The sequence below is a fragment of the Macrobrachium rosenbergii genome, chromosome 56, assembly GCF_040412425.1.
Source record: "Macrobrachium rosenbergii isolate ZJJX-2024 chromosome 56, ASM4041242v1, whole genome shotgun sequence".
In the NCBI taxonomy this organism is placed as follows: Eukaryota; Metazoa; Arthropoda; class Malacostraca; order Decapoda; family Palaemonidae; genus Macrobrachium; species Macrobrachium rosenbergii.
In genome coordinates this window covers 15936802-15961801 of record NC_089796.1, presented here as the reverse complement: position 1 = coordinate 15961801, position 25000 = coordinate 15936802, and the positions used below count along the sequence as shown (strand labels likewise).

At 35.4% G+C, this 25000-nt stretch overlaps 1 pseudogene; it reads right to left on the bottom strand.

Moving 5' to 3' along the window:
* The window catches only part of LOC136836575 (lachesin-like), a 394713-nt pseudogene that overhangs the window by 266163 nt on the left and 103550 nt on the right, over positions 1–25000 (bottom strand).

Here is a 25000-nt window from a genome sequence, read left to right as displayed (position 1 = left end):
GATCCGTCCTTGCAGAAATGATAATCAGAGTTAACCTTCTTCAATGAATTGTTTTTGTTCTTAAGCTGACTTTTGAAACAGCACGGGCTCTTGCTCCTTCCTCAACCGAAAAGAGTTATATGTAACATGAACTTGAATAGATTTGTTGTGTGTGCGTGGGTGTGTGTATGTGTCAAAGGGTTAGGATTTCACGGTGTTCACAAGGCTATGCAACAAAGTTCAGTCCCACATCTCAATACCTGTAAAGGACCAAAGTGGTCACAAAGTATTAATTGGATCCACACCATTGCTCTTTTGCTTTATTTTGATTCCGCTCTTTCTGGACTTTTGCAAAGCCCCCATTCAGACTACAACAGGCTCTACTCTGTCCTGCTCAGGGGCTGAAACTCAGTACAGAGTGTTCGCAACACAGCTCAGTAGAGGTTAAGAGAACTTTACTAATGCATAACGATCAACACTATTAAATTTCATGTGCAGGAAACACCGGATAAGAGAGGAGGACAAATGATTACACTTAGATAAAGACACTTACGGTTATTTGGTCTCATAAATTTGACGTAGGAACGAAAACCTTCAGATAGCTAGTGCACCTTTTTTTCAAGTAAAATAGAGAGAATTTGAGCATTCAAGTACCATTTAATAAATGGAAGAGAATAAATACAAACTACACAAGATAAACAGTAAATATGTAATTTATGCATAAAGTGCTCTTGGCATGACTCTTAACCTTTAAAAACAAAATATTATACCTGTAATAAACGCATCCAAAACTAAATAACTAAAGGACGAGCTACAAAGAGCTAAAACTAATTCTTAAAAATAGTTATAAAAGAAGCAGCACGAAAACTTATTAATAGCCACATTTTAATAAAAAGAAATTCAAAATACCTCAAAAAATATAGTAAAGATATAAAATGATAAAACCTTAAAACGGTACATTATTAGCCATGAAACTATCCCAGTGCCTGTTCCAATAAGCCCCATATGATAAAGCAGCCACCACCCTCCCCCACCCCGCCCACCACCGCTTACTGTCCGCTTTTCAATTGTCCCCTTTCGTATCTCTCCAGTGACTCTCACGGCCCTTTACCCTTTCATTGGCATGTTTAAATAACTTCCTTCTTTATGGGGCCCTTTTACCTTTCCCCAAACCGACCCATAACAGGAAGACCAAATTAAATTTCGGATATTTTCTTCAAAAGTTTCCTCATTTCCTCTTTGTAATGACGGTTCGCTGTCCGTCCTACCTTGAGGGTTCCGTCCCCCGCCAATCTCTCTCTCTCTCTCTCTCTCTCTCTCTCTCTCTCTCTCTCTCTCCTTTTGTTTACTTCGTACTCACTACGTGACATGATAGTATGGTGTTTCGAAAGGGAAACTCTCTAGTCATCTTTCTCGATTACTTTTTTTTTTTTTTGTTAAAATACTTTCATTTTCTTTTAGCTTTTTCTTGTTTTACGTACGAACAGATCTGATCTTCCAAAAGACCATTCAGTTCTTAAATGTCTTAAATTTTATCTAGTTTTTATTTTGCAGTTCTCATTTAATTTTGTTGATCAGGCACTCATGACGGTTATCTTCTACAGCAAGGACGATGAACGAATTAAAGCTCGTTTTCATCAGCTGATCAGTGGCATACGAACATTCACAGAGAACATTCTTCTACGAAGCAGAAAGTTCATTAGTAAAACATTTCGCTTTTTCCTTAAATTTTGGAAAAAAAACACTTTACCATTAATTTTCAAAATGTGACAACTATTCGGTGAATGCATTCCATGAACAAAATATCCATTAATGAAGACAAAAACGGAGAAAATACGATAACAAGTAAGAAAGATCACAAAAAATAAAAATTAAATGTAAAACATAAAAATATATAAATACACAAAAGGCCTAATTAAAAAAAAATCCAGGGCAACTGCCTGGGACACTCAGAGTACAAATATCGGTTATCAATGTAAACATGAAATGTAGGTAAATGGAAAAACACCGAGAAGCTCTGGAGAGAGAGAGAGAGAGAGAGAGAGAGAGAGAGAGAGAGAGAGAGAGAGAGAGAGAGAATTTTCTCGAGTCATCTCGTACACAGAACGATAAGACACAAACCTCATTTCAGTTTCTTGAGACCGTGGGGGTATTCCTCATTTTGATCTCGATCTCTTTTTCAGTCTTTCTCTTCTTATTGCAGGAATATTTAAACCTCTAACGATTGCTCCTTATCACTGTGGCATTATTTTATTCATCGCTATTTTTCCATTTCTACCAAGAAAACATTTTTTCATTCAAAACGCTCGTTCAGCAGTTATCAACTTTCTCTCTCTCTCTCTCTCTCTCTCACTCCTTCCGATTGCTCTTTATCACCATGAAATTATTTTATTCACCATTCTTTCTCCCTTTCTATGAAGATTTCAATGTCAGTCTTTTCCCTCTCTCTTCCATAATACAGCAGTTTTCAACTTCCTCGCCTCTCTCTCTCTCTCAGATAGCCCCCTATCACTATGGCATTATTTTATTCACTCTTTTCTCCTTTCTATGAAGATTTCAATTTCTTATTCTCCCTCCTTCTCGTTCCAAGACAACATTTTTCATTCACAACGCTCTTTCTCTCTCCTTAATACAGCAGTTTTCAACACTCTCTCTCTCTCTCTCTCCGATTGCTTCTATCACTATGGTACTCTTTCTTCCTTTCTATGAAGATTTCAGTCTCTATTCTCCCGCTTTCTTTTTCCAAGACAACATTTTTCATTCATAACGCTCTCTCTCCCAGTGTGTCTTGTCTGCGGACGGAATAGACAGGTATCGTCCACGTCATCGAAAATCGCCTTTGATCAGGGAGGCCTCTTTTGTTATCCATCGCATCTCATCCTTCAAGTTTCGTCACGGAAAAGCGTTTGATACGGCGCTGCTGTTATATTAGCTGTCTATATTAGCTCCTCGTAGCTCATTCAGAGCCGGGAGAAGGACGCCCTTCGGGATGGGCGTTGTGGGTGGGCAGGGGGAAAGGCGGGAAGGGGGGGGGCTGGTAACGAACGCTCCCCCTGAATAATAACTTTCTTTTGTTTACCCATTTCCCTCCCTTTGTTCATGCATCGGCGGATGGTTTTGCTCTTTGTGTCCCTTTGCTCACGTTTTTGCACGCGTGCATGTATAAGCATATATGTATATTAAAAGTGTATGTATGCATGTACAAAGTGTGTGTATATATATATATATATATATATATATATATATATATATATATATATATATATATATAGAAATACACATATACATACACACATATAAATACGTGTGTGTGTAGTCCTTTTTAATATATAAACATGCCTCATTCATTACTGACACAATTTCCCATGCATAAGAGCAGTTTCTATGTATATACAGTATATGGTATACGCCTAAAAGCATCCTTTTCCCTCTATCCCTTCCTCTCTTAACTGTTTAAATTGACAATACTTCATTATTTCAACGTCTGCTACCATAGTTCTATTCATATTAATTACACTTCGCTTTTCTAACTGTCTCGTAATGAAATTCAACCATGCTTTAACTATTATAAAAGAAAAAAGAAGAATAAAGAAAGAAGACAAAAAAAAGTTTGGAAATATTCGTACCCTCCGTAAACTGGTTAAGGATATCATTATAGGTGAATACCCGTCCTAAACCTAGCTAAAAGTAACCGGGCTGAGCTTAAAGCTAACGTCATTTACATGTAAAAATTAAAATGTAAAAAATGGTTACTGGTAATTACTTGGGCATGTTGCGAAGGACAATGAGTCACAATGAAGTCCAAGGGACACTGGAAAGAGAGTAATTATTTACCTCATTTTTCTCTACGGATTTCAAATAAAACTGATTCCAAGTCGCAATACATGCAATAAGCACGGTGTAAATATTAAAAAAAAAAAAAACATGGAGAGCAACATGCCAAGAATAGTTTGAAATAAATAACAATAAATAGGAAAGTCATTATAATCACAATTAATATTTAATTAGAGTTCCCCTACATTATTTTTGTAACCCTTAGCATTGGCTATTCAAACTTTATATTATCATGATGAAAATGAAAATACAATGCAAAATAAATTAATACCAGAATAGAAAGGAACATAAGAAAACAATTAGCCTAATATCCGGAATATCTACACCAAGGGTCGTTATATATCATGAGTTTCTCAGTATATATTATTTTTACATGAATTTTGCAATTAGCTGAAAACTAGCACACTTATTTATGAAAACGATAAATGTGTTCGTTTGTTCTTACGGGATCTGTGAAATACTGCATAAGTTTTTTGCTGCCATTACATGATTTCAATTATTATAGGGGTTCCATGGTCGCTGTAACCATTCTTCAGGTTATGGCTGTTCTATGGAATTTATTTAATATTTCTTCTTTATTGAAACAAGCAAAGGTGAAATAGCAACTATTAGAAGCCACGAGTCAACCCAGTGATCATGAATCAGGATGAAAACGTGTCGCATCTGACGTTAACGAAATAGTATTCCGATATTTGATGACAGTATCAAAGATACAAAGTTATCAGAAAAAGCACAACCCTTGTGGTTGAGGCGAGACAAACAAAGTGATTAATATCTGTCATCCGGAAAATGTCTGGGAAGCCAAAATAATGACTATTAGAAGCTAAGGGCCATTTTTTATAACATACAACCCTGTTGCTTTTGAAATTCACAAATAATGATAAAGCAATACGGTATTACAAACACGTGTAAATAGAGAATCATACCACATACGATGAGAACCTCAGAGAAATTGCATCATATCACGAAGGCTGTGACCCATAATTACATGTGTGTGTGTGTGAAATAAAAAGAAAGAGGTGGTTTCGTACTCCCAATAATAATTATCCCATCTTCACTTTTAATTTCTTTCAAGGAGCACACTATGAGGCATCTAAAAGACAACAGATCTTTACTTCAAAAGAGACGTTAATATCGTAATGCTAAGATCAACGCCTTTCTTTAGCCCAGGCCCAAAGAAAACAGAAAAAGAAATGGGAAATAAAAAGAATGGGTTCTGACCCCAAAAGAAATAATAGATTTTCTTCTCCAAAGTTGGAAGCTTATTAGTTCCACAGTCCGAAGGTAAAGGGGGAAAAAAGAAAGTAATCATACCATGCAATCTGAGCGAATTGGCTAAAACGCTTAGCAATCAACGTCAAAGCTTAAAATTAGGCAATGGTACCAAACGACATATGACTGAGGGAAATAGACCTGTACTGAATGTAAGTGCTCATATCTAGCACAGTAGCGAAAGTTAACACAGAATGGTCCAAGTCAGTAGAAAGGCACTTGAGTGCGGCCTCCCAGCCGACGACGGCGTAAACCAAAGCTCAGCAAAAATCTTTCTGAAGCTGTTTTCCTTGATAACCATGAGCACTAAATATAAGTCCAAAACAGTGGTCGGCAACCTCTTTTGAACACAGTTTATCATAAACAAGAGAAAAGACGATCTTAAGCAAAAGAACGAGGGGCTGACTTCTTAAACTTAATTCCCTGTCACCACCAAATACAACGAACAACGTAAACATTTTGGACATACGTACAGACATAGGTGTATGTATGTATGTGTATGTAATATATATATATATATATATATATATATATATATATATATATATATATATATATATATATATATATATATATATATATATATTATATATATATATATATATATATATATATATATATATATATATATATATATATATATATATATATAACCTCTTTGAACACTGCTTCCCACGACAAGCACTTCCGCCAAATGAAAGCCAAAAGGGCGACCGGAAAAATTTAGAAAGCGACTTCTCTTAACAACCAAGACCAAGAATGCAAGCAGACAACGTAACCCAAAAGAGTCAACAAAAAGACCTCTTGAACGAGACCTCCCATTTGGATGGTAAGCCATCCGAGAAACTGCTACTTGGAAGAACGAAGCCACAAAATGGACCCTTTCATCGATCTGGATTTAATCAATGCACAGATTATCTGCCATTCCGAATTTGAGATAAATTCATAACCCTGACATTTAAAAACATCGAAAATATTATGTTCATATTAAATAGATTTCACTGTTCCTCACATACTGCATATTATTAAGATAATCCCTAAACAAGAATATGACTGCCTTCGGTAATACTTAATGCAACTATGGTAATAAATAATTTGGGCCAGAGAGGAAATATATGCTATATATTTATGCATACATACATACATACATATGTACACACACACATATATATACATATATATATACATATATACATATATATATATACATATATATATATATATATATATATATATATATATATAATATATATATATATATATATATATACATAGGTACTGTTTCCATTTACCTTTGCCCAGAGTATCTCCCAAGAAAAAAAGTGCTTAGCTAAAAAAAACGAAATGTAACATATTCATCCTAAATGTTTTTCATATACATTCTGATAAATTCATTCGATACGATATAGCACAGAAATTGCATTAAAATGGCACTTGCTACAATTTTATCTTATTTTGCAAAACCAATAAAAATGGGGAAGAGAGGAAGATTAAATTCTATCAATTCCAAGGTAAATAAATGAAAGGCTCCAGAAAGCATTACTGCGCATGGTGTGCGTGGAAGTTATGCAGTCATGCTAAGGCTCTCCTCTTCAGACGTGCCCCACATCTCTTCACCACCACCACAGCCCTTTCTCTCTCTCTCTCTCTCTCTCTCTCTCTCTCTCTCTCTCTCTCCATCTCTCCAGATTCGTTTCCTGGGCATTTTCTCCCAGATCACTGCGACTAACGCAAAAAAAACTTATGTAAGTCGCATACATATTTCAAAAGGGCGGAGATGAAATAAATCAGAAAATCTAACAGACATGTTCAGGTGTCATATACGAGACCAAAAACTTTTAAAATTCAAGAGAGATAAAAAATCACTATCACAGAGAGAATGGCCACAAGCGCATACACTACGGGAGGAGAACAACAGAAGGTTAGAGTAAATAGAAAACAGACATGCGTTTCTTTGTTTAAAACAGTGTAAACCTAAAACTTTACCCAAGGATTGATATTCTGATGTTCATTCACAAATCTTACTTAATCAGCTTCAATGTAACACACATGAATCTACAATCGCAGGAAGATTTACAACAAATACACAGGTCAGTAAACAGCTTTCCTTAATCATTTCAAACTAAATCATTATCCTTAAATTTATTCATACTTACATACTTACATACACACACGCGAGCGGAAATCACAAATTTCCCCAAGACTGTTGCAGAGGCAAACATAAACTCTTGTTGATGTATCATCGCTTCCGCGATGAGTCTTTAGGATTAAAACATGTGATTGATGGGTGTGGAGGAGTTGAAAGCCTTGGCTGCTTCTCTCTTAACACAATAATTCATACGATAAACTTGTGCGATAAAGCAACTGATGAAGTTACGAACTCGAACGACGCACGAGACCCAGAGAGAGAGAGAGAGAGAGAGAGAGAGAGAGAGAGAGAGAGAGAGAGAGAGTACTATCCATTGAGGGTAAAATGAACCAATAATTACATAAGAATTAAACATTTTGTCGTAGGATACAGGAAACAATGCATTGAACTTTACTTCACAAACTCCACTTTTATTGTATAAATAAGTTAACTGAACTCTGAATACCAGAACAATAACCCGAGGATATTTGGGAAAGTAAATAAAATTGTAACAAATTAAAAAGGTAAAAGTCTTCGATCATTCGACAGTGAATGCCACTGTAATATTTATATTCCAAACGTGTTTGAAAATTACGAGATTATAACAAATCATTACAAATTAATAAGAAGATTTTTTAAAGGTTAAAGAATGATTTCAAGGAGAGACAGATAGGTGTCGGAAAGCCGATTCATCAAAATCTATCTTAATTTATAAAAGACCGACATAGTAAGAGATACAAGCAACGGCAAACGCAATTGCCAAGTCTATTCTTCTCATGAAGTCATTAATAACTGACAGAAAAAGGTGAAGCAAAATGAAAATCCACTTTAAGAAAGATTCATTTTACGCAAATTCGAGGGAAATGTAAAGTCAAATGGTTGAAATAACAGACCTTTTAAGGTTTCGCTTTCCCATTCGCCTACTTCACAGTATGAGGAATTAAGAAAATAGTATCGAATGAGGGATATGTACTCGTATTATATGAGAGAGAGAGAGAGAGAGAGAGAGAGAGAGAGAGAGAGAGAGAGAGAGAGAGAGAGAGAGAGAAGTGGTAATACTGATGCCAAAATATGTCCCCCCTAACTCACTGTGTCCCAGAGAAGAAATTTATCGCGGATACCTGAATTGCAAGCATGATTATGCAATTTAACATTTAAAGTGAAAACACGAACTACATAATGGTTTACAATATCTCTCGTCATTCTGAAAACTCGACAATCTTTTCAACGTTAACCATCTCATCTCTTCTTGAAATCGACAATAAAGGATGAAAATTATCCGTAGAAGTTTTCCCCGGTTTCTGCTCTGTTTTTCCTGTTGTAATCAATAACTCTGAAACTTTATGGGTATATGGAAATCACACCCAGGTCCACTCGACCTCAGAAAGAACAAATTTGAAAGAAACAGCAAGATGGCTGTTTTCTTTTTCTTTGCTCTCTTTTTTTTTTCTTCTTGCGAAGATGGAACAGTGACAGGTGGCGCTTTGGAATTTTCGGACGCCCATGAGTTCCAAATTTCAACACTTTTCTTCAAAATAATCGATACTTTCAAGGTCAAGTACCGAAGCAAAATAATATTAATATTTACAACATGCCTCCACACCGACCGTGAGGTTATTAAAACACAACATACAACCGGTGACCTTGTTCCGAAAGGTCACACAGCGAATGGGCTCCGCACGACAAGAGCCATTTATTTGAAATTCAATTAATTTTCTTACATAAACGTCGCTGGAGTCGAAATCGTTTGAAAAAAATTGCGGGGAAAATTGGCCACGATTCTTTTTATTCAAGGAATGCTGAATGGGATCCGGCTGCTGTCCTGGTCAGCCCGGAATTGCAAAGATCTGGCTGAGGAGAATCCGGTACCCGGGTGGTTATTAATTTCAGTCCATGTATACAGTTATTAATTTTATAATGCATGTATGCAGTTATTAATTGAAATGCATGCATACAGTTATTAACTGGAATGCCTGTATACAGTTATTAATTTATAATGCATGTATACAGTTATTAATTGAAATGCATGTACTGTATAGTTATTAATTTCATTGCATGTATACAGTTATTAATTTCATTGCATGTATACAGTTATTAACTGGAATGCATGTATACAGTTATTAATTTCATTGCATGTATAGTTATTAACTGGAATGCATGTATACAGTTATTAATTTCATTGCATGTATAGTTATTAACTGGAATGCATGTATACAGTTATTAATTTCATTGCCTGTATACAGTTATTAACTGGAAGGCATGTATACAGTTATTAATTTCAATGCATGTATAGCTATCCATTTAAATGCATGTATACGGTTATTAATTTCAATGCCTGTATAGTTATCAATTTAAATGCATGTATACAGTTATTAGTTTCAATGCATGTATACAGTTATTAATTTTACTGCAAGTATAGTTATCAATTTCAATACAAGCGTAGTAATTAATTTCAACGCATGCATAGTTATTAATTTCAATGCCGTATATATTTATTAATTTCAGTGTATGTATACATATATCAATTTCAATTAATGCATAGTTATTCATTTCAGTGCGTGTATACAGTTTTCAATTTCAATGAATGTATACAATTATTAATTTCAATGCACGTATACAGTTATTAATTTTAGTGTATGTATAGTTAGTAATTTCTGAGCGTGTATACAGCTATTAATTTCAATGCATGTATCGTTATCAGTTTCACTGAAAGTATACAGCTATTAATTTCAATGCATGTATAGTTATCAATTTCAATGTATGTACACAGTTATCATTTGCAGTGCATGTGCACAGCTATCATTTTCAAAGCATGTATACAGTTATTAATTGTAATGCATCATGTATACAGTTTGGTTCTCCTCCCAGGTGCTTGTCGATGTTTATAAATCTTAAGTAACGTGCGAGACGGTCGAGGGCAAAAATTAGTGACCCCAGGGAAGCTACATGCCGTCTTACAGTTCTGACCAAGGTACCTTCACTCTGCATACCTATATGGGGGCAAGTGGTGTGAAAGGGCTGGACGACGACGAGTCTAAACGTGGACTACATTACCCGTTGGTTCTTGTTGTTACACAGAGAAAATATGAATATAAATTACGTTTTACGTAGGAGAATAATGTAGTTATCTCATAGCTTATGCTATGAAAGTTCATACATCCATTCCAATCCCAAGTTCGGATAAAAGAAGAGGGTTGAGCATCAGATCATCGCCCAAGAACTTAATGAAACTTGCAACAAATCTTAAACGCCAGTGGCCCAAAATGAGACCCGCAAGCCAAAAGTGAAAGAACAGGTGAGCTATGAGACACCAGTAATCTAACTTGATCAGTGGTTGCTTTTAGATAATAATGATCACAAAAGAAAGAATCTTTGATGAACTGATACACGAAAATATAAATATTATCTGATACTGAATAAGCAACATCCTAATGAACCCTTTGATTCAGAAATCTCTCTGAAGATTCGAAGAGGAAAAAGTAAGACTTTTCCTGCAAGTACCAGAAGGTCTCTGAAAGTGATGGTAACAGATGGCACTGTTCAACTTCGTACCAGTCTCGTAAGTTCTGCTATTAGATTAAATTTAGTCATTCCTTTTATTCCAGCGCGCTAATAAATTCAGGTACGATGAACCAAGGAAATAATCTAGAGGAAAGTAACAGAGGAAAAAGTAATACCAGCAGCAATTAGTGTAACATAAATACTACACATAACCTGAGGGTTAATGCTTAACAGGACGTTAACAAGATGATGAAGGGGATTACGCTTCCACAAAACAGCTCATATTACCTTGATCCTTTTCTTTGTTATAAATGAGCTGCTGCTCTCGGTGACACTATTATTTCACGTAATCCTTCCGATTACGATGCTCATTTCTACTTCTCTCAACGGTATGCTCTGGGACGGTAACTTCAGGATCTTACTATGATAGTATATATGAAATCTACCGGATACATTTACCAGACAAACGGTCACACATAAACTCTCAACTCCTCTATTTTCATTTAATTTTCAATATATTTTCAAATGAAGTTCCTTGAAGTATCAAATATGAAATGGATGAGGAATCTTTTCATTAAGGGTTTCGAACCCACAATAGGAAAAGTCGAGTTCAGTGAATTATCCACTGTGCTGAGAGTAACGCGTGCATGTTACTGGATCAAGAGTTAGACGCGACTCTTCCAATTGTGGGTTCGAAACTCAGCATTAAAGGAGATTCCAGCTGATTCATATTTAGTATTTCATGGTATTCAGTGTAAAGCATTTCCAAAATCATTAGTAAAATCGACAACTCTGAATGTTTATTTGCAACCACAGCATATATATATGTATGTATATATATATATATATATATATATATATATATATATATATATATATATATATATATATGTATGTATACAATGTATATATATGTATATACATAGATGGATAAATACATATATAATATATATACATATATATAAATAAATAAACAAACATATGTTATATATATACTGTGTATATATATACTGTATATATATACACATAGGCTATATATGTGTATACTGAATATATATATATATATATATATATATATATATATATATATATATATATATATATATATATATATATATATATATATACCAAGAAAAGACTAAGTGACATAAACAAGAGAAGAAACTTTGAAAGCAAATATATAGCTAAACATAATGATAAACACCCTTTTTGCAATGACCAAAATGTATGCGCCTTCGTAAATTTTCACACGCATACTAGAACCCACACAGAAGCAGACACTAAAACCTTAAGAGAAATATTTAAGGCTACAACAAAGCGAGCTAAAGTGAAGAATATTTGCTCAAATCATATAATACACATTTGTGGGAATATAACTCGCGTTAAATCTTACAAGAAATGTAATACATATGAAGGAGCCACAATTTCAAGTTAGAGAGTATATTTTTACATACAGTTTCGAACTAGGCAGAAACCATTCAAGATTGGCTCCAGTTACCTAATACAGTATAATGCATTATGATAATTCATCATAATGGTATGATTACATAGGCAGTGCCAGCGGGCGCTTCAGGTCTCTGATACTGTATAGTTAATGACTGATCAATAACGGCCAGCCATTTCTGAAAGGGATCCATGCCTAGGTTTGGAATTAGTACAAGCGACGGCAATTAATCAGGACATACGACGCTGAATATTAATAACCTTATCGCAACGAAAAGACGACATTTCATGACGAAAGCAGTATAATTGAGCTATGAATCGAAATAATTTCATATGCATATACGCCAACTGGCATCTGAGACTTGAAGACAATGCCATATTGACAATGAAAACAGATACAATATGCGTTTCAGGACGAGTTCGTCTCTCATATTGGTAACTTTGATATTTTGACCACTGCACTGGTCAGCGTATTCAGAAATTCGAAACTACAGCCCCAATATAAGAAAATAAATTGATCATGACGAATATGATAACGGTACTATAAATAACGAACTGATGATGAGAGACCTACACAGAGGTAAACAGAAGAAAGTCAAGAAATGCAGATAAATGGGTTTAACAAATAAAAGGAAGGGGGGAGGTGGAATCTAACTTACCAAACCTTGAGAGGTGTTTAACTGATGACTGCAGAAAAGTAACGCAGATAACAGGCAAAATATTCTTACAGAGTGAAATAAAAATAATATGGACTCCCCCCCCCGCACCAAATACATCTTAAAAAGGCATACGACGGAATCGATAGAGATACAACGTGGAAATACCAAGAATGCTTATGAGGAAAAAACTGATTACTAGTTTTATAACAGAGATTAAACTTTTGTAAGAATTTACAGCCAACAGAGTGCTTGTATTGTATAAAACTTATCGGAGGCAAGTGAGTGTTTTTTCTTGAAGGCAAGAATTAATGTTTGTTGGGATTTCAGAGCTATGGAAATTGTTGGTTTATATATATATATATATATATATATATATATATATATATATATATATATATATATACATGTGTGTATATGTGTGTGTATAAGACTACTATGTAAAGGTGTGGGAATTTAGGAGTGTCAGAAGGAGATCAGAAGATTTATCCAAGGATACAAAATAGAACAGTGACGGATGAATGAATGGGTGTTTAAATATTATGACATTACCAAAGCACTAGTACCACCAAGGGTCATTCAGCGCTATTTATTGTAAGGGTGAAAGTGACATGTTGAAAGATAAGCCTTCATCTCAAAAGTTCATTCACAGCTCTCAGCAATCATTTATAGTTATCATTAATACAATACTAAAGTCAGGAACATTAATAAGCAAGAAGCTACGTAAGAAGAGACTACAGAGTAAAAAAAAAATCATATTCCTCTATAATCCTACTGAATTAAAAAAAAAAACTGGAGCGTGTAAAAATGTCTGCATCGTCTTCCAAATTTTCAAAGGGGGATTTTCCATCAAGAGGGAATAAACGTTGCTGGTTACAATGCTTCGTGTAATTCACCAAAACATGCACACCTAACAGGAAGTAAACAATTCCTCACAATGAGCTCTCTACATCCTGAAGCTTATTGATGGGTCAGGCGAATGTGCCCAGTCCTCATACAACAAAAGACAAATTTCACTCATTCGATCTGTTTAGAAGGAGGAAAACCAATAATCTTCGGAACTTCTTATGCTTTTGTATTTCATGTTATTGGTTAAGAAATAAGTCCATGTTTTCTGCCATTTCCTCAAAATATATGACCTTATTAGATGTTACGCTTCTAAGTGGAAAATTATTTATTTGAGGGACTTAGTCCTAGGCCTGATCCAAGTAAACGTGCGTTTAACCATATTGAAAGTAACACTGAAGTTGTAAACGTCATTTGTTTTCGCAGAGGAAGATTTAAGTCTGCAAATTAAGAGCTAAAACAGTAAAGTGTCCTCAATTGGTCTGGCAAAGTGAGGAGACTGGAAGCTTAATAAGGATGAATAGTTATGGAAAAGGTTTAAAAAAGAATAGGACTTTTGGTCCAGGGAACATGACAGAGCAAGTCTGCCTGAGGAGACATTTCATACAGTAGCTACTGCGTAAATAAATGAATATGTTTTCGAATTCTTGATAAAAATTATGCTACAATTTTTAATAGACTACGGACTTATCTTTTACGGAAAGAAGTTAATAAAATACAATAAAATAATATTAAAACCTACACTAACAAAATAATAACAACAACAACAATAATAAAACCAAGCCAATGCTGACACAAGATTAATCCGGTTATCTCTTTTGACCTAACTCCCTGGCAATAAGAGTCCAATATTTGCTTTCGATATTACCCTGAGACTGAAGGAGTGTTCGACGTTCCTGGGCGCAAAAAATATCGGTGGTAATTTACTTCCGAACCTGTAATGTTTGTGTGTGTGTATGTGTGTATGTGTATATATATGTGTGTGTGTATATACATATACATATATATATATATATTTATATATATATATATATATATATGTATATACATATATATATTTATATATATATATATATATATATATATATATATATATATATATATATATATATATATATATATATATATATATATATATATATATATATATATATATATATATATATATATATACATATACTGTATATACATGTGTGTGTACGCTGACCCCGTATTTGTACAGGTAAAGAATAATTGTAACTATACCTACATATTCCAGAATTTGTGCATATATAAATACTTTTGTTATCCTACGCGACCCCGTATTTGTACAGGTAAAGAATAATTGTAACTATACCTACATATTCCAGAATTTGTGCATATATAAATACTTTTGTTATCCTAACTGATAAGAGTAGGATTCTCAAATTTTTCTTGAAACCATAAGATTTGAATAATCGTCACAGAATTCATAACACTTAGGGTATGATACAAACATTAAGGTATAAATAGAGTTAAACTGGCCCGATTAACCTCTAAACCACACCAGTCTACATTCAAACTACCGTTCTTTTTCAGTAAGATATATTTCTTTATGACTTCTAAGTGCGGGAAATACCCGCTTATTTCAATAATGTAAATATCAGTTTTTCCTAATGTAAAATCTAAGGTTCAAACTGCAAACAAGATTATATGGAATAGAATACCCACTAGTAAATACGTTAAAAGCATAACGAGAGGAATATGTAAACAACAAATGTAGGGAGAAAAACGCACACACAAACACACACACACACACACACACACACACACACACACATATATATATATATATATATATATATATATATATATATATATATATATATATATATATATATATATAACTACACAGAAAAAAACACACACACACATACACAAACACACACAGATATATATATATATATATATATATATATATATATATATATATATATATATATATATATATATATATATATATATATTAAGCATTAATGCCCCTCTTCACGTCTAAAAAAGCATCGCCATCTCTATATATTATTTTCCTCCTCATCCCTCATTTCTGCATTCAAAACCGGATGTGCAAAGTAGAATTTCGTGAAGATTAATAAATTTGTATTCCATAGGTTTGAGGTTATGTACGACCGCAAAAATCAGTATCCTTACGACGCCTTGGGAAAAATAACATAAGAGGCCAATTCATTAAAAAAAAAATATATAAAAATTGGGGCACAACATTCAAAATACCTCAGATTGAGAATTAAGATGAAACCGTATAAAGGCAGACACAGCTTCTCGCGTTCCGTAATGGTTCCATTTTAAGCGCGAAAACGAGGCAACATTTTTTTTCCTAATTACACACTGCGCGACCAGACAGGCCAGTGCGTGGAGGTTGAGGCTAAAACTTGTATTTTCTGTGTAATTTTTAGACAGGTATTACCAATTAAATTTGATTACCATACTTGTTTATTATTGTCATTATTGCCACTTTTCATAACACAGATACATTCACAAAAGAACAGACACACTGAATTTTATAAAAATTCTTTCATTATCATTTCCTCATAATTACCATTATCTTCATTATTATCCCTAAGGTGAGCAAACTAAATAAATGCAGGTTCCAAAAATCAGCTGATGAGTCATAACCACACGAAGACAACTCATTCATGTAAGACTTTGCTGGGATGCTCTTCGTGATAGGTAACTCAATTGCTTTCGAAGGCTCGTTCATAATGAGGAAAAAAGGGTATAACTCAAGGAAAACGACAGACCCGCCGCTTAAAAGGAAGCATCTTATAGAAATCCAGCGATGCATTTAATATCTTAACCTGTTGTAGTCGTTTTTCATTAAAGACGAGGAATATCATTAAAGATAAAGAATCCTCTATACTCTGAGTAATTCATTTAAAAATATTTGTTGGCACCAGTGACAATAATTTCATCGTAATCTTTCAAATTGTCTCTCTCTCTCTCTCTCTCTCTCTCTCTCTCTCTCTCAGAAACGCGCACATGCTAAAAACTTGAAAAATCATAGTGACAATAACAATTATTAGATTTTGCCTACCCGTGAGAAAGAGATATTACTTAATGTATATGCATCTGATGTAATCATTCCGGAGGTTATACTGAAAATCTGAAAGGTAATACAGGCGTTTGGATGAATAATTTGGGAGAAGATAACAAAAACAAAGACAAAAAATTAACTACAAAATTACCTGGGGGCTTCTTACCAACTCCCATTTTACCTGCCTACTATGTAGTCTGAGGAAAAACAAAACGTTTGTCCTATAAATGGATGTGTAACCTAAAAATATAGTTCATGGCTCAATATATTGCAGGAACAAAATGATTTTCAAGAACTATATATATATATATATATATATATATATATATATATATATATATATATATATATTTCAGAAAAATATGGCTGCTACAATTTTTAAAGGACACATATATGCATTTCATAGTTTCAATGCTTTAAGATGTGATGAAAGAATTTATGGAGTCAGATGAACTAGGTCGAGAGACTCGAGGTAAAAATCTTTGTGTTCAACAAATAGTTTGATTCTCAGCAATATTGCCAGTCAGGGTGATCTTCCGGAAGTGTTATGTATATTCGTGAGTACGTGCGTTAATTTGATCTAGATTACGCCAAAATCTGCCTAAAAGTGAGTTTGATCGTTCATTAACGTGATAGAACTGCAGTTGTCTAGACGTAGCTTGGAGAGGATCCAGGCTTGAATCAGCAGATAAGGTAGAGTTTGAAATCTCTGTTTTTATGGGAGAAAATTGAACTTGTGATTTTTACTATGATTTTCTAATCACAGAACTTTTGAACTGGTGTGGAGATTTAATATGAATATTCCATACCTCTTTGTATTATTGTTTTGTCATGTTACGTTTGCCATATCTTGGCTATGCATTTTGGTTAATTTCCATTATTGTTTTTGCATTTCATATATTTTTGGAGTTTTCTATCATGTTACTTCTTCCGACAGATGTCTGTGGACAGATGTCGGGGACAGTGTGGACTGGTTCGAATAACATGTGGTAGACTGTTTTTGACATGACTAATTATTGATTTGGGAGTATCACGTGAGTTTGGATATTTTGAGGTATCAGCCATAGTGAGACTTCTTTAATCAGAAGTGTTTTGCAGTTCAGAGTTTAGTTATCTAACTCGATATTTCATTTATTATGCATTTTAATCTTTGCTTGTTTTATTCATTTCTTGTTGGGTTATTTGAATAATAAACTTATTTTTGTAGAAACTATTAAGTTTCTTTTAAATGGTCCATTTAATTGATTTGGTGAGAATGAGCGAGTTAAGTTGGGTGAACTTGGACGGTGAGAGAGAGGCGATACACAGAGAGAGAGAGAGAGGGTGATACGGTGAGAGAGAGAGAGAGAGAGAGAGAGAGAGAGAGGAGAAAAAATAGATGTAAGGGTTATCGTGAAGCGGCGTTCATCGCTGTTTCCTGAATTAAATGTTGTAGCGGTGTCTGAATTTAATGGTGGCAATCGTGTCTGAATAGCAATGGTGGCAGCCGTGTCTGAATGAAATGGCGTGTGGTGTCTTTTGATTTTAAATGGTGGCAGCATGATTTTATGTCTTTAATGATGGCGAAAGGGAAGTTGCTAATAGACTGGTGGTAGCGTTGATGCCCAAGGCATGGCGACTTCACCTAAGAGCTAAGGCGGCGGGTCAGTGTTGAATGACTGAGTGATGCCGTGATTAAATTGTGAAATACGGAACACTTTCTCTTTTTTTCCGTTTCTATTCAGTACTGGGAGTGGGAGTTGTGAAATAGATCTGGATGATCTCTAGAGCAATTTTGGGTTAACAAAATACCCAAATAAGTGTGAATAGTGGCGATTGTGAGTTGATTCACAAAGTGATTATTCAACAATAATCGCGCTGGGTGTCACTTTTTTGCTGAGCCGTCGAATGGGTGACGTCACAGGTTAGCAAGTTGAGAGATAGGTACTTCGTTTTCTGTTTCAAAATTGGTAAGTACCCCATTCTCGTAAGTTGCGCAGAACGCCGTTTTCCATTCTTCTTTTAGAGGGTAACTTGTGCCTTTCTCTAGTGTTCTTTTTGGTTTCTCTTTTTATGTTGTTACGCTCAGGGCGTGTGATTACTCAAAATGCCGGACGATGCAGCAAGCACATCCCAATCAATTGTGGTGCATAAAGTGACGAACATTTGTGGGAATTACAAATTTTAAAGGGTTAGTTGATGGAAAGCCAACCCAAAATATAGAAACTTTCATTGAGTCAGTGAACAATTATCTGAATTCCAAGAAAATTACGAATGGCGCTGAAGCTTTAACAGAGGCTAAATCATTTCTGGATTTAGATAAAGGAGATATTGGGAAACGAGCACGCAGTTTCGGGTTCAGAAGGTGTAAAACTTGGAATGAACTGCAGAAATTTCTACGAGCTACTTATGGCGGAGTTCAACGTGAATGCGCAGTTCGGAATTTGCGAGTTTCTCAAAATAAAGAAGGGCAATGATTCACTAGTCACATACAGTGCGAATTTATTTGATGCAGTAGTTGAGTTAAAGAAATCTATAACAGGTTCTCCATGGGTAACTGGAAATAATATCTCCTTAGATAATTTTGAAAGATTGTTACACTTTGCTTGCCTTTTAACGTCAGTCCCAGATGTAATTGTAGATAGTTTTGATAAGAGAATTGATCAGGATACAGACGAATCCTTTTTGTTTGCACAGATTAACAAAAATCTAGCAAAATGCCTGACACTGGACAGTACTTTTGTACTTTTGTACAGGGAGGTGCAAAGATGTCAGCTGCGGTTTCCAAACCACAGAATAATGATAGTCGCTCGCATTCGGGAAATGATGCAACAGCGAAGACATGTGCACGAGTAGAATCGAAGAAAATTCCAGAGAGATCAGTCACAACGATACGTTGTTTTAATTGTGATAAAATAGGCCATAGTAAATCAAATTGCAGAGTGAGATATTGTTCAGTTTGCAAATCTTCAGATCATGGATGGAGATTTTGCCCAGCCACAAAGAGTAGAGAATATTCAGGGAAGTCACGGGGAGGTTTTTCTAGATATGACAGGAGAATTCCACATGATGCAAGTTCTAGATACACAAAGGAACAGCAGAATTTTCACAAGATAAGTTCGAAAACAGACACAGGATAATGACTAATCAGGTCGTAGAGTCACTAGAACCTAGGCCGATTGTACGTGGATTCTCTAATGGCAATGAAATTTCTATTTTCATTGATTCTGGTAGCTCAGTTAACTTAGTAAATGCTGACCTTTTTCACTCGAGGTTTCCAGAGTGCAAATTAGTCCCTTCTAGTGAGACAGTGTGTGATGTACAAGCGAGGAAACTGAATATCTTAGGTTCGTCATTTCTTACGCTTTGTATCGGTGGAAAGACAATAGTAGAACCATTTTTGGTCATAGAAGGATTAGCCTTAGGTGAAATGGTTTTGCTAGGACACCCCTTCTTGTATGCGACATAACATCAACATTCTTACGGGAGTTCAGGGGATTACAATAGGTGAGTCAGGTTTGTTTTGTTCCATATATACACAGGAAAAAACTTGTGAGAAACTTAAGACACAGTCTGAGACATGTGTAACACAGTCATTAGAGAGTGAAGATATTCCGCAAAGATCTTTCAAAGGATTTCTGTTGGAAGATATTGAATTGCAACCGCGAGTTCCTACATTAGTTAAAGTGTCGCTGAAAGAAAAAAGTTTCCTTCTCAAATGTGCGTTGTTGAGGAACCGAGAATTCAAAGACGTTGTGAGTACGGTGTCAGTGAATGAAATTTCAGTCGCAGGCGTGACTTCAGTAAATTAGTTAGTTATCAAGACTCAGTGAAAAAATATCACAAGGGTACTTATGTAATTGATTTTGAAGAGTTTAATGAAGAGCATAAATTAGTGAGTTTTTGTGGAGACGGGAATATGTTTCCTAACGAGGAGCAACAGTTCCAGAAGTCAAGTTCTACATGAACATTTGGCTAAAGTTGATTATCCTGAATATTCAGATAAAGTAGAGAAAGTGTTGAAAGAATATCTAGATATTATTGCTTTGAAAGGAGATAAATTAGGAGTTACAGATGTTTTAGAACATTCAATCCGCCTAGAAAAGGGTACAAATCCCATATATATTCCAGCATATCAATTCCTTTTAAGATCAGAGAAGAAGTAGAAAAAGAAGTTCAGAAGTGGGAGTCGGAAGGCATTATTAGACCGTCCAATTCTCCGTTTAATTTTCCTTTGCTTGCAGTTCCTAAGAAAGACGGTAGTATCAGAGTTTGTGTAGATTTTCGTAAATTGAATGAAAAAACATGCCCAGATAGATATCCGGTAGCTTGTTTGCCTGATTTGTTTGTTGAGATCGGTGGCAAGAATATATATTCATCTATAGATCTTATGCAAGGGTTTTTACAGGTTCCCCTTTGTGAGTAGCCGTAAATATACAGCATTTTCGGTACCAAAGGGACATTACGAGTTTAATAGGATGCCTTTTGGATTACAAGGGTCCCCAATAACATTTACTAGACTGGTTAACACAGTGCTTCATGGCTTGTTAGGAAAGTCGGTGTTTGTGTACATGGATGATATTCTCATATGCACAGATACAATTGAAGAACATCTAAAGGTGTTAAAAGAAGTCCTCAAGCGATTACAGTTCGCTGGGTTAAAGGTCAAATTGGCCAAATGTGAGTTTCTGAAGAGAAAAATTGTCTATTTAGGACATGTTATCTCTAAAGAGGGAGTTAGAGTGAATGATGAGAAAGTTAAAGCCATTGTGAATTTTCCAGTTCCCAAAACCAGGAAACAGATTCGTTCGTTCCTAGGTATGTCGGGTTTCTTTCGCCGTTTTGTGCGGAATTTTCTACAATAGCGTCTCCATTGACAGATTTGTTACGAGAAGACGTTAAGTTTGTTTGGGGTGATAGTCAACAATTAGCTTTTGAGAAGCTCAAGAACGCTTTGGTGAACCCACCAATTTTGAAGTTTCAGATTTTAGTCAACCGTTCACCTTAGTGACTGACGCGAGTCAGGAAGGTATAGGTGCGTGTTTGATGCAGAAATTTGAAGGAAATTACACCCAATTGCTTTTATAGCAGAAAGTTCAAAACGCGTGGTAGTAACGAAAGGCTGATGTCAGTTGTGGACAAGGAGGCTTTCGCAGTCGTCTCTAGCCTTGTTCATTTTAAGATGTTGTTGTTGGGAAATAAAGTTGAGATTTTTACAGATCATCAACCGTTGTTAGAGCTTTTTAATAAGCCAAATTTGTCGCCCAAGAGAGCACGTTGGTTCCTAACATTGAGAGATTTTGATGCAAACCTCAAATACATTGAAGGTAAGCATAATGTAGTTGCAGATGCATTGAGCAGATATTTTCCGGTCGAGGATGAGGAAATACACACCGAATCCTGTGTGGGAGAAGAGAGTAAATATTTGGTGTCTAATGTCTCTGATATTAGTAGTTCTGAGAGATCGCATGTAGAGGACATACACGTTCCTACAGTGCATACTTCGGGGAGAAATAGTGAGTCGGCAGTCTCGGGAGAGATTGTTATTCGTGATAGTGAGAGTAACGCTGTGTGTTATATTACGGGTGAAAATGTCACTTGGGACATAGGCTTGCTGGAACAAAAGCAAGATGAAGATAAATTGTTGTCAGATGCTAAGGCATTTCTTAAGGGAGTTTCACCGAAGAAAGGGTATAAGTTGCCTTTTTCTGGTCTAGAGTTGGAGAATAATTTATTGGTGAGAAAAGTTAAGTATAACTTGCAAAGTACTCGAAGCATGGGTGAGATTACACAAATCATCGTGCCAGAGAGTCTAGTACCACAAGTTCTAGACATTGTACATTGTAAATTTGGTTCTCCTCATTTGGGTGTAGACAAGACGTATGAAAACGTCAGGTCAAAGTTCTTTTGGAAAAATATGTTTTCCGCAGTAGAAGCCTTTGTGAAGAAGTGTGCTATTTGCAATGCGAATAAGCCAGCGACGACAGTGTCGTGTCGTTTGGGTTCATATCCCATACCACATAGGCCGTTTCAGAGAGTGCATATGGATATTCTGGGTAACTTCTCAGAGTCCGCTTATGGTTATAGACATTTATTAGTAGTTGTTGATGAGTTGACTCGCTTTGTCGAGATTTTCCCACTGAAATACAAATCAGCTGAGGAAGTTGCTATAGCGTTCTTTAAGGGGATAATTTGTCGATATGGTGTTCCAGAATGTCTGATCACAGACAATGGTAGGGAGTTTATTAATAAGACTTTAGACGGTCTTGCTAATTTGTTGGGGATAAAGAAAGTATCTATAATCCCGTATAGACCTGAAGCGAATGGGTTGTGTGAGAGGGCGAATCGGAAAGTAATCGAAGCTTTGCGCATGACGGTGGGAGGTTCCGATACACATTGGGACAGATCTTTGGATGAAGTGCGATATAGTATCAATACTATGATGAATGACACAATTAAGATATCTCCAGCAGAAGCTTTGTATGGATACAAGTTGAAAGGACCTTTTGATTTGTTACCAGAGCGAGTTCAGGGTGATGTTACGGTCACTTCATTGATAAATACAGCGAGAGAAAGATTTGCACGTATCAGTAAAGAACTTGAACTTAGTTCGCGTGCAATGGTAGAGAAAAGTAACGCGAAATCGAGGGGAGTAGCTTTTTCGATGGGTGATAGAGTGTTTGTTAAAGTGAATGTTCGGAATGATCTGAATTATAAGTTAAGTCCGAAGTTCCACGGACCTTTTGAGATTGTAGAGATCAAAAGAGGGAATAGATTTGTAGTTAAAGATGTAAACACTGGGTGACGAAATTGACCCATATTTCGAAGTTAAAGAAAGTTGGGATGTAATGGAACGTTTGTATATAGTTAGAGGGATAAGTGGGTTGATGTTTGTATATATATATGATATTTATTTTTTTTTTGTCTTGTTCATTTTGGATGTTGAAGTTCTTAGTCATTTGTTTTCGAATGATTTTAGAAGTTGAGACATGGGCTAGTTTCATACGAGATTTGACTCGTGTGTTAGTGTGTTGTTGTGTTATGATGTATTTCATCATCTGACGCAATGTGTGTGTTGTTTAGGATTTTTTTTGGGGAGGTACTTAGTATATCGGACCGAACAAGTCTGATCTTTTTTTTCGAGTTGGGAGATCGTATTTGAGTGTTTGGATTTTTTTTCCAGTTTCTTTTTTTTTTTAAATTAAGGGAGCTGTATTGTGAGTAATTGTAATTGTTATGATCATGGGAGCGATTGCCATTACGTCAATTGCTATTTTGTTGAGAGTTAGTCAGGTGTTGCGAAATATTTGCTAACCAGAGTAGAACTTTCATGTCTTTTACGAGATATGATACCTTTTAGTGTTTGGATAGAATTTTTTTTTATGAGTGAGTTCCGTAGAGTTATTGTGCTTGATAGTGAGTTGACCGTGATTATTCTGAGATACAAACTTGGAATTAGTTCACATTGTGAGTGTTTGCTTTTGCATTAGTGGTTTTGTTTGGTTCAGTAACATGAAACCTTTTGTTATTAGACCTTTTTCGAGTGTTTTTGGGAGATCAATATCAAGGTTCAGGGAGTTGATTATAAGACGAGTTGTGCTTTAGTTAGAGAGAGGTGTGTGTGTGACAGTAGTATTTTCCAGTTGCGAGTTGTGGTGGGGGTTGTGAATTATCATTAGTTCATAGACAGACTCCGACAGAGTGTGACTTTAGACAGTTCCTGCGAGATTACCACATTGAGTCCACCAGTACTCTTCATGCCGTGTTTTTACAAGGAGTATGCAGTTACAATGATGTGCCAGAGCAACAAGTCGACGACATTCGTTCATCGAGGGTCCGAGCAGTTCGATTCATCCTGCAGAATCCTGTCTACGGAATTTCTCGTACTTAGCCGTGCTGTATTCAACAGTTCCGAGAAGATAATTATGCGTCATACGCATAACGAGCATTTGGTAGTGGAGGTACCTACAACCAAGGTGCCAATGACGGTTCCACCGTTGGAAGACATTGACGATTCCGTGATGTTCGAGTATCAAGAATATATTATGCCGACAATTTTAATTGTCTTAATAGCTGTTTTACTGATAATTCTTGTTGTGGGAGTAGTAAAGCTCATTCGTGTTTGTAAGATTACATGTAAAGGCTCAAAGAACTCAACCCCAGTGACTTTGGAAGTGCGTCATGAGAGCAGTCCTTAAAGCTGCAGTGCAGTAGACATTGCTAATTGAGCATAGTTCTATTTTGTTATGTTTTATACATAGGCTTTTGTTTTAGTTTGCCGTTAAGGAGAGCGAG